The sequence below is a fragment of the Dermacentor albipictus genome, chromosome 2 (genome assembly GCF_038994185.2).
Source record: "Dermacentor albipictus isolate Rhodes 1998 colony chromosome 2, USDA_Dalb.pri_finalv2, whole genome shotgun sequence".
Lineage (NCBI taxonomy): Eukaryota > Metazoa > Arthropoda > Arachnida > Ixodida > Ixodidae > Dermacentor > Dermacentor albipictus.
Window position 1 is genome coordinate 7,300,230 of NC_091822.1, and position 7,541 is coordinate 7,307,770.

At 41.1% G+C, this 7,541-nt stretch overlaps 1 long non-coding RNA gene across 1 annotated transcript; it reads right to left on the reverse strand.

Moving 5' to 3' along the window:
- Window positions 1–3,513: 3,513 nt before the first annotated feature.
- Window positions 3,514–7,292, reverse strand: LOC139055315 (uncharacterized). Its single transcript, XR_011511662.1, has 3 exons — window positions 7,191–7,292; window positions 6,351–6,441; window positions 3,514–3,624 (listed from the first exon to the last, which is right to left on the reverse strand). It is a non-coding gene; the product is annotated as an uncharacterized lncRNA (long non-coding RNA).
- Between the last annotated feature and the right edge of the window lie 249 nt (window positions 7,293–7,541).

The following is a 7,541-nucleotide window of genomic DNA, read 5'->3' on the forward strand; positions in this document are numbered from 1 at the left end:
GTGTAACTCTGCCTAAGAGTGTGGGCCGTGACGAGGGAAAAGAGTGTGTTCTCTGTAAAGTAGTGCACCTGTATAACCTAAAGCTTTGGAGAATGCATTTAGTATGAGCTGGGAAGGTTCCTAATTTTAATTGCACACAGTAAAAACCTCCATGCAGTTTTGCAAAATGCAAACCCCCTACCTTTTTGTTGTTCAAACGTAATGACACGTAGGGCCATAACATGTACATTATGGGTTTCGTTCCCAAACAAAGTGAATAGCACCAACCTAGGTGTTATGTGCCTTCTTGTTAGTGTCGAATGCTGCGATCGCCAGAGAAACGGATTTCTGGAGCAATATAAAGTATTACGTACTGTGATCTCAGTTCTTTCACTGCAGTTTAAGCATTATCGGGTCTTAAAGTAAAAAAACGAGGAAAAAATACATGCATATTTTACGTCACAACCCTCATAAGTATTTAGTAGTCTGGATTATAAAGGATTCCAGATTTACAACCCAGGACAGATTTATTCCACTGAAAGAATGGCATCATGCCAATGATTCTGCATTTGGTGCTATATTTATTTGTATTTAGTTCAGTTGGAATGTGTGTGTATCGTCAGCGATATCGCTTGACATGTTTTAGATTGACTGTTTTCTAAATTTAGGCAAATTCGTATTCGCAAATAACCTTGTATGACACCAAGAACTTGCTTAGCAGGAGTATTTCTAACATTTGCAAGATATGAGGCTCTTGAATGCATATCTAAGCCTGGGGTACACGCCGCCCCCTAATCTCATCAGCAACTTTCTGGAACTCATCTACGAGGTTTCTTATGATGAATGTAAAGTTGCTTGAACGGGAGAAATAGGGAATTTATAACAGGTGAATTATGCAGCATAAGAATGATGTCAGCAAGAAGCAAGCATCAAGAAGCACTGTCACTCAATGTGCATAGACTATAAAATGCAAGAATTATTTGGGATGATTTAAAATTCTGGCATTGGAACGAAATGTCTTTTAATCTATATATAAACTCTGATTATTCACTCTACTACCACTACCTTCATTAGAAACATTCATAATCATTATCCTATCTATGCCACATCATCCTAGCTAATATTCAAGCCTTCATAAGCTGCTTTTTTTACTGCTAATTCTCTGTGGGAAAGAGGTGTCCGTATGAAGACCATATCATACTTATTACCCGTTTTTTGATAAATGATAAGGGAAAAACTTCACACCAAAAATGCATTGAGCTTGAGCAAGTTCTGCGTTTGATGCTGTTGATTCTTTTTTCCCTTTGCCATCATTGACCCACCTGGTTAGCTAAGTAGACAGAAAAGCTGCAGGAGAAAGGTGGGGGTGCCAAACCAGACTTGTGCCCCAGGGGACCTTTTCACGGTCACTGGAGGAACTGCCTGTGGCCTCGGCATCTTCCTTGAGAGCCACGGCCATGTCTAAGAAACCTCGTCTCCACGGGCTGTACAAAGAAAGATAATTTGCTGAGCAAAGTCTTTTTCTTAAAAGAACCCATTTAAGTTGTATTCGTGGCTTTGCTCCACAAAACTGACACATGACTGGCCACTCAAGACACTTTATGTGTATTCGCAGGCTTATTCCTTGGAAAAACTTTTATGTAGCACACAATGAGTAACAGTAACAAAAAGTGTATCAGGAGGCTTTCATATTGCTCTACAACATTTAATTGACACATTCCATTTAATTATTTGAGATATTTAATAACTAATTAAGAATTATGTAATTAGGCAGAATGCACAAAATAATCAGAGTATCTCCAAGCGATTGCAAACATTACCTTCATTTTGTCTAGTTACATCGCATTTACATATTTTTAAATCTTGGTGCATGATAGTTAAGGCACCCTGTAGATCAAAAAACAATATAAAATTTTCATAATCCTCTCTTGCGTGTTATTGGTGGCTATGGCTGCTTCGAGTTATTCTTTCAGTATGGTACAAGCAGTTTTGAAGTGAAATTGTTTTGCATCGAGGGCATGTAATCTAGACAATCAAGCAAAAGGTCAAGTTGTGTTCACTATTCAAATGTTTAACTAAGAAGCTGCAGGAAAAGGAAACAGGACACAACACCTAATAAACAATGCAAAATTTGAAAATTTAAACTGAACAAGAAACCAGTTTTTGAAAACACAGAAAAAAAGCCAGCAGCTTACATTGAATACACCCTTGCTATGTACTCCAAGTGAAGTTGTTACCGCAATGCTTGGGCACCATATGAACGTAACAATCAACAACTTCGAGCAGAATATTAACACCACTAAATGAACTGGCCTTTGAAGATTCTTGATCTGAAATCCTCAACGACTTGTCCTGGCGTTTATTCTGTCAAGCTCAATCTGTATTCTCAAAAGCTGGCTCTCGGCCATAATTTCTCTAAACGCAACATCAGCTTAAATCTCAAGACAGGGTTGACCTGTAAATAAATTGGATAATGCATGGCAAAGACCATGAACTCTCTTACATGTTAACCAGCGGGTTCACTCATGCAGCCATGAAATTGTGATGCAGACACGATATATTGAAGCTGGTTTTGTGAATTGTTTCATGCTTCCAAGGCTTCTTCAGTTGTGAAAGCTGTCTCCACTAGCTAAATAAGCGATGAGAATAAAAAAAGAACTTCAACATGCTCACAATACGTTGGCCATTTGCAAGTAAAGAGCAGCCTTTTGGGGCGCCCAGGTTGCCTGGTGCAAATCTACTATGCCACAGTACTTGCGTTACCCACTACCAGCCACTTTAAAATGCAATGTGTTCAGAGCCCTTTCCCTCTGTTTTTCTGCTTTGGAAACAGTTTAACATGTGTTCAGTAGGCGTCGAGAAAGGGGACAGAAAACACTGTGCACCACTGATTTCTAACATGTTTCGCTGGATGCAGCACACCACACCGGATGCAGGTGAAACCAGTGGAAATGCGATGTCATGCAGTCGCTTGTCCTGGAAGCAGGGCATATGGTGGACTAACTAGTGCGTGCGATCAGATAATATTGCTGCCGAAAAACTTTTCTTCGTGGTTTTTCACATTTTAGGAGGTCTCTACATGTCTGGCAAGCGCTATTATGACAACCTGAACCCGTATACGATAGTGTTCTCTTACATCAAGTTTTTTCTGATTTACCAGTGTTTCCATTGCACGCCACTTATGTTAGCGACACTGTAGACACTACAATGGAAAAATTCTGGACACCTCGAAACACTGCTTGGGTAGTTTGTGGCACATCAGGCAGGCATGTTAGGGGAAGAAATGTCACACACCCGTGCTACAAAGTGGTGCCGCAAAGTTGTGAAGCACCAAGGTTGACGACTGGGCGTGTTGGTATAGCATATTGGAGGTTGGAATGCGCAACAGTTTCACGATACACACAGAGGAGACACACACCACAGAGCGCTCTGTGGTGTGTGTCTCCTCTGTGTGTATCGTGAAACTGTTGCGCATTCCAACCTCCAAAGTGAAGCACCAACTTCCGGTACAAGGCCAGCTTTAGTCGAGGGCGCTCGATGTGCTGCTCATCCCTTGTAGTAGAGATCAGTGGCGTGGACCCTTTTATACTGGCTGTCTTTTCTGGTCGGGACCTTGGCAACAGCTTCCACCATACTTTTTTGAACCTGCAACATGTGCAGAGAAAGTCACATCACTGTGCGTTGATTGTATGGCTTTATTGTTCTACACATTCTATCAAATCATTAAAAAATACAGTTAACACATTTTTACTGTTGTATATAGACAGTCTAGTTGCTATACACGCGAAACATTACCATTCCACTGGCAGAATGCAACAATAGAAGCGTACACTGTAAAGCTACACTAAAATTTAAATTGATGTGACACTGCATGAGCATACGGTATGCTTACTGCATGCTCTAGCCCTGTGTCAAGTAAAAGTTAATTGTCAATCATTTATGGTGTATTTCTACTTATTCTAGGTCATCAAACTGTACAATCAATGTTGCAAGTTTACACATTGTTGGCTTTTGATTGCCTATGTGATCCGTTGCAGTAATCCCAACGTAATAAGGAAAAAGAGAATAGGAAATGCCGTGATAATCTTCCACATTTGATGAGGGCAGGAGCAATGGCCAATAAATAGCATGTGGTTGAAGCTACATAAATACTCAGTTTTCACACAGCTTAATTATTCAGCAAGTAATAAAGAGCTATCCTGTGCGCCTCTGCATGACCAATAATATCTGACTACTTGACACTGCACCAAGGCTGCCACTTGGTACTGTTCGGCAGTTCATCTTTGGTTTTCTGATATACAGAACTGTTTAGGTACCAGTAGCTTACTTTGCGATAAAATGGAGCTTGGAGCACTGGTCAGTTGCACATAAATAATGCGACAGCAAATGTAACACAAGGATAGGAATATGGGTCTCTTGGAAAAAGTACATACACATTATGATTATAATGTGATGTGATGTCACAATGAAACAGAAAGCAACGCATAGAAGTGGACGACGCTTCCATGCCACCAAGGTTATTGGAAAGACAGTACTTCAGAAGTGCCCGCAACACAATGTGTTGGCGGGCTAGTTGGTGTGCATCCATAAATACTTTGTTAAGCGCAAAACAATGGACACAAGAAAGACGACCAGCACAAGGCGCTACACTCAACTGACATCACTTTATTGCATCGCTCCTTTATAAATAGTAGAATCTAGAAGAACATGCGCAGTGAGCACCATGTGCAGAGACCACCAACAACCAATCACAACAGCGTACTCATGCGACGGGATCCAAAAAACCATATTGAGCACTGCACAAGGTTAAAGAAGGCACACTAATGCACTGTGACCCCAATGACTGTATGAAGAGAGCTTCCGATAACTCTCGGGCGATGGTATCACAGCACTTTTTCAAAATCGTAGTATCACAAAACATGGCTTTGCGCTTCCATATTTTACAATGTTGAGCCAAATGGGAACCTGTGCCTGTTGGTATGGATCGCTTAGGTTCGCAATGTTTCGTGATACTACGATTTTAAAAAAGAGCCGTGATACCACCGCCAGAGAGTTATCGGAAGTTTTCTTCATACAGTCATTGGGGTCACAGTGCATTAGTGTGCTTTCTTTAACCTTGTACAGTGCTCAATATGTTTTTTTTTATTCTGTCGCACGAGTGTGCTTTTTTGATCTGATGTTGGTGGTTCCTGCACATGGTGTTCACAGCGCATGTTCTTCTAGATTCTGCTGTCTACAAAGGAGGGACGCAATAAAGTGATGTCAGTTGAGAGTAGCGCCTTGTTCTGTCGTCTTTCTTGTGTCCGTTGTTTTGTGCTAAAAAGCAATGATGTATTCCTTGTGTGTGTTTGAAGACAGCTCCACACGCAGTAGCGATTCCAGTAATGCTGCCCAGTGGTTTAGTTCGCCGCAGTTTGAAGTGCCACAAAACATAAGGATAGAAACCTGCATTATAGTCTTGTTGCAAACAAGAATATAACGTGAAGTGCATTCTGAGACCAGAAACTATAAAAAAATGCATGATGCACCGCTGTGCAGGGTTTTATAGCAAAGTCAAATACATTTAGTGTAAATATCACACTATGATGGTGCCCAATGGTGGTAATCTGTAATAATATAAAAGGTGCCTTAATGTTACAACAAAAGCTGACATTACTTAATAATAGCTCTGTAAAATTTAGCATGCAGGGGCACCGCTTGGTTAAACAATAGTGATGTATTGTCTATGTACACAAGTATTACACACACATTTCTGCCATTGTCTAAATGGCATAAATGAATGGGTAATACTTGTATACATAGATATTACATCTCTATTGTTTAACCAAGTGGGTAAACTATGTCTGCCTGACACAAGATTAGAATGAAACCATAAATTATATATAGTCACCCTAGCACCTCATTTGAACTTCACAGTAAGTAGACGCCTGTTGATGCCAGCCTCCCCCAATGCTAAACTGTGCTGCATGCTCTACAGAGAAATTATAGTGGTATCACTTAACTCTGAAGCAATTCAGGACTGCAGCACTGTAGAAGACATCTACAAATGTCCCATTTCATGTATAACAACCTGAATTGCTTGCACATCTTACCAAGTGCAAATTAAAATTTCTTCTTGTTTAGCATTTTTGCCTGCTAGACCACAATCCAATGTCATCAATATATTAACATATTACCTCAAAGAACCTAATTTGGCTTATAGATTAACACCTTTGCATACTGCCACAACTGCACTCTGTCATATGCATTGCAATCATAAAGGAGTGCTGGTCCACCAGCACTCCAATGTCACTAACAGTGATCACCTACACAGCTAAGTAAATGGTCATGATTCAGGTGGCAAATAGCTAAGAGAAAAAAAATCCACTCACCTTGTGAGCTACAATACTGCAATAGCTTGAGAGAGATGGACCCATTGCAGGCAGCAGACCTCTTCTCAGCTCCAGCACAACAGCAACTTGCCTTTCAGTAAAAGAAAAGGATTGATTAGTAATGATAAGTTACCTTGTTTTTGCTGAGTATCAATACAATCTGACTTTCATGCATATCCACTCTCCGCTTTAGTAATACAACTGAATTATTCGTCAAATAAAAGAGTCTATGATGATACCATTCGCTTCTCTTGTATGTCCAAATTTTTTCGCATGATACGCCGTTTACTGCTTGCTTACTGACACGAATGCCTTGACTGCCCAGACATCATTCGAAGGAACACGTCTTGCTGCACCGCAAAAAGTTGCACCGAGGAAACACAGCAGGGCAGCCAGAGCGAAGAACTTTTTTTTCTGGTCACAATTAAAACGTGCAACCAAGCAAGAAAGTAACGATCACAGGTAGTGAGCGACTGCTATTGCCTCGAATGTTTATTTCCGTATTTTAACAGAAGTTCTTGTATCGGATACTGTATGCTCTCAAGCCAATACAAGCGTCAATACAAGAGCTAAACTGAACGCAGTTTCATTCTACGCTTTTAACGCGAGCGAACAAAACGTTAGAAGTACCTCATGGAAATTGCGATCGAGCCAATCGCGCTACGACTGGAATCGATCTGAAAAGATAGGGTGATCCCTTTCCCCATTCATGCGTCATTTTTGCCCTAAGACGTTGAATAGTGGTCTTTTGAAACAATACTTCTGTTCGCGACACCGGCTTGCCCCACATCATTTTAACACCTACGTTATGCAAACCAAATAAGATTAAAATGGGCTTACCTCATGAGCAAGTTACGAGCGCGCGTAGACTGTTGAACACCCGTTGAGAGCGAGCAGGCTATCCGTGTCCAAGCGCATACGTGCACCCAAACACAGGACAACTTCTTCGATGCCGCAGCGTGCAGAGTTTTGTACACGAAGACATCCAGCGCAAATATCTCCACGCGATGACGGCAAATGACGAGCGCACAAACGTTCACAACACAGCGACAAATTCGGAACTTTGCCAATTCGAACGTGCCGAGATCCAAGCAGCGTAACCATCCATCGTTTCTGTTCTTCGCTCCCGATGCGTCAATCTCTCTTCCGTGGGGTCTTGCTCCACTCTTGAGTACAAATCAAGAGATATTT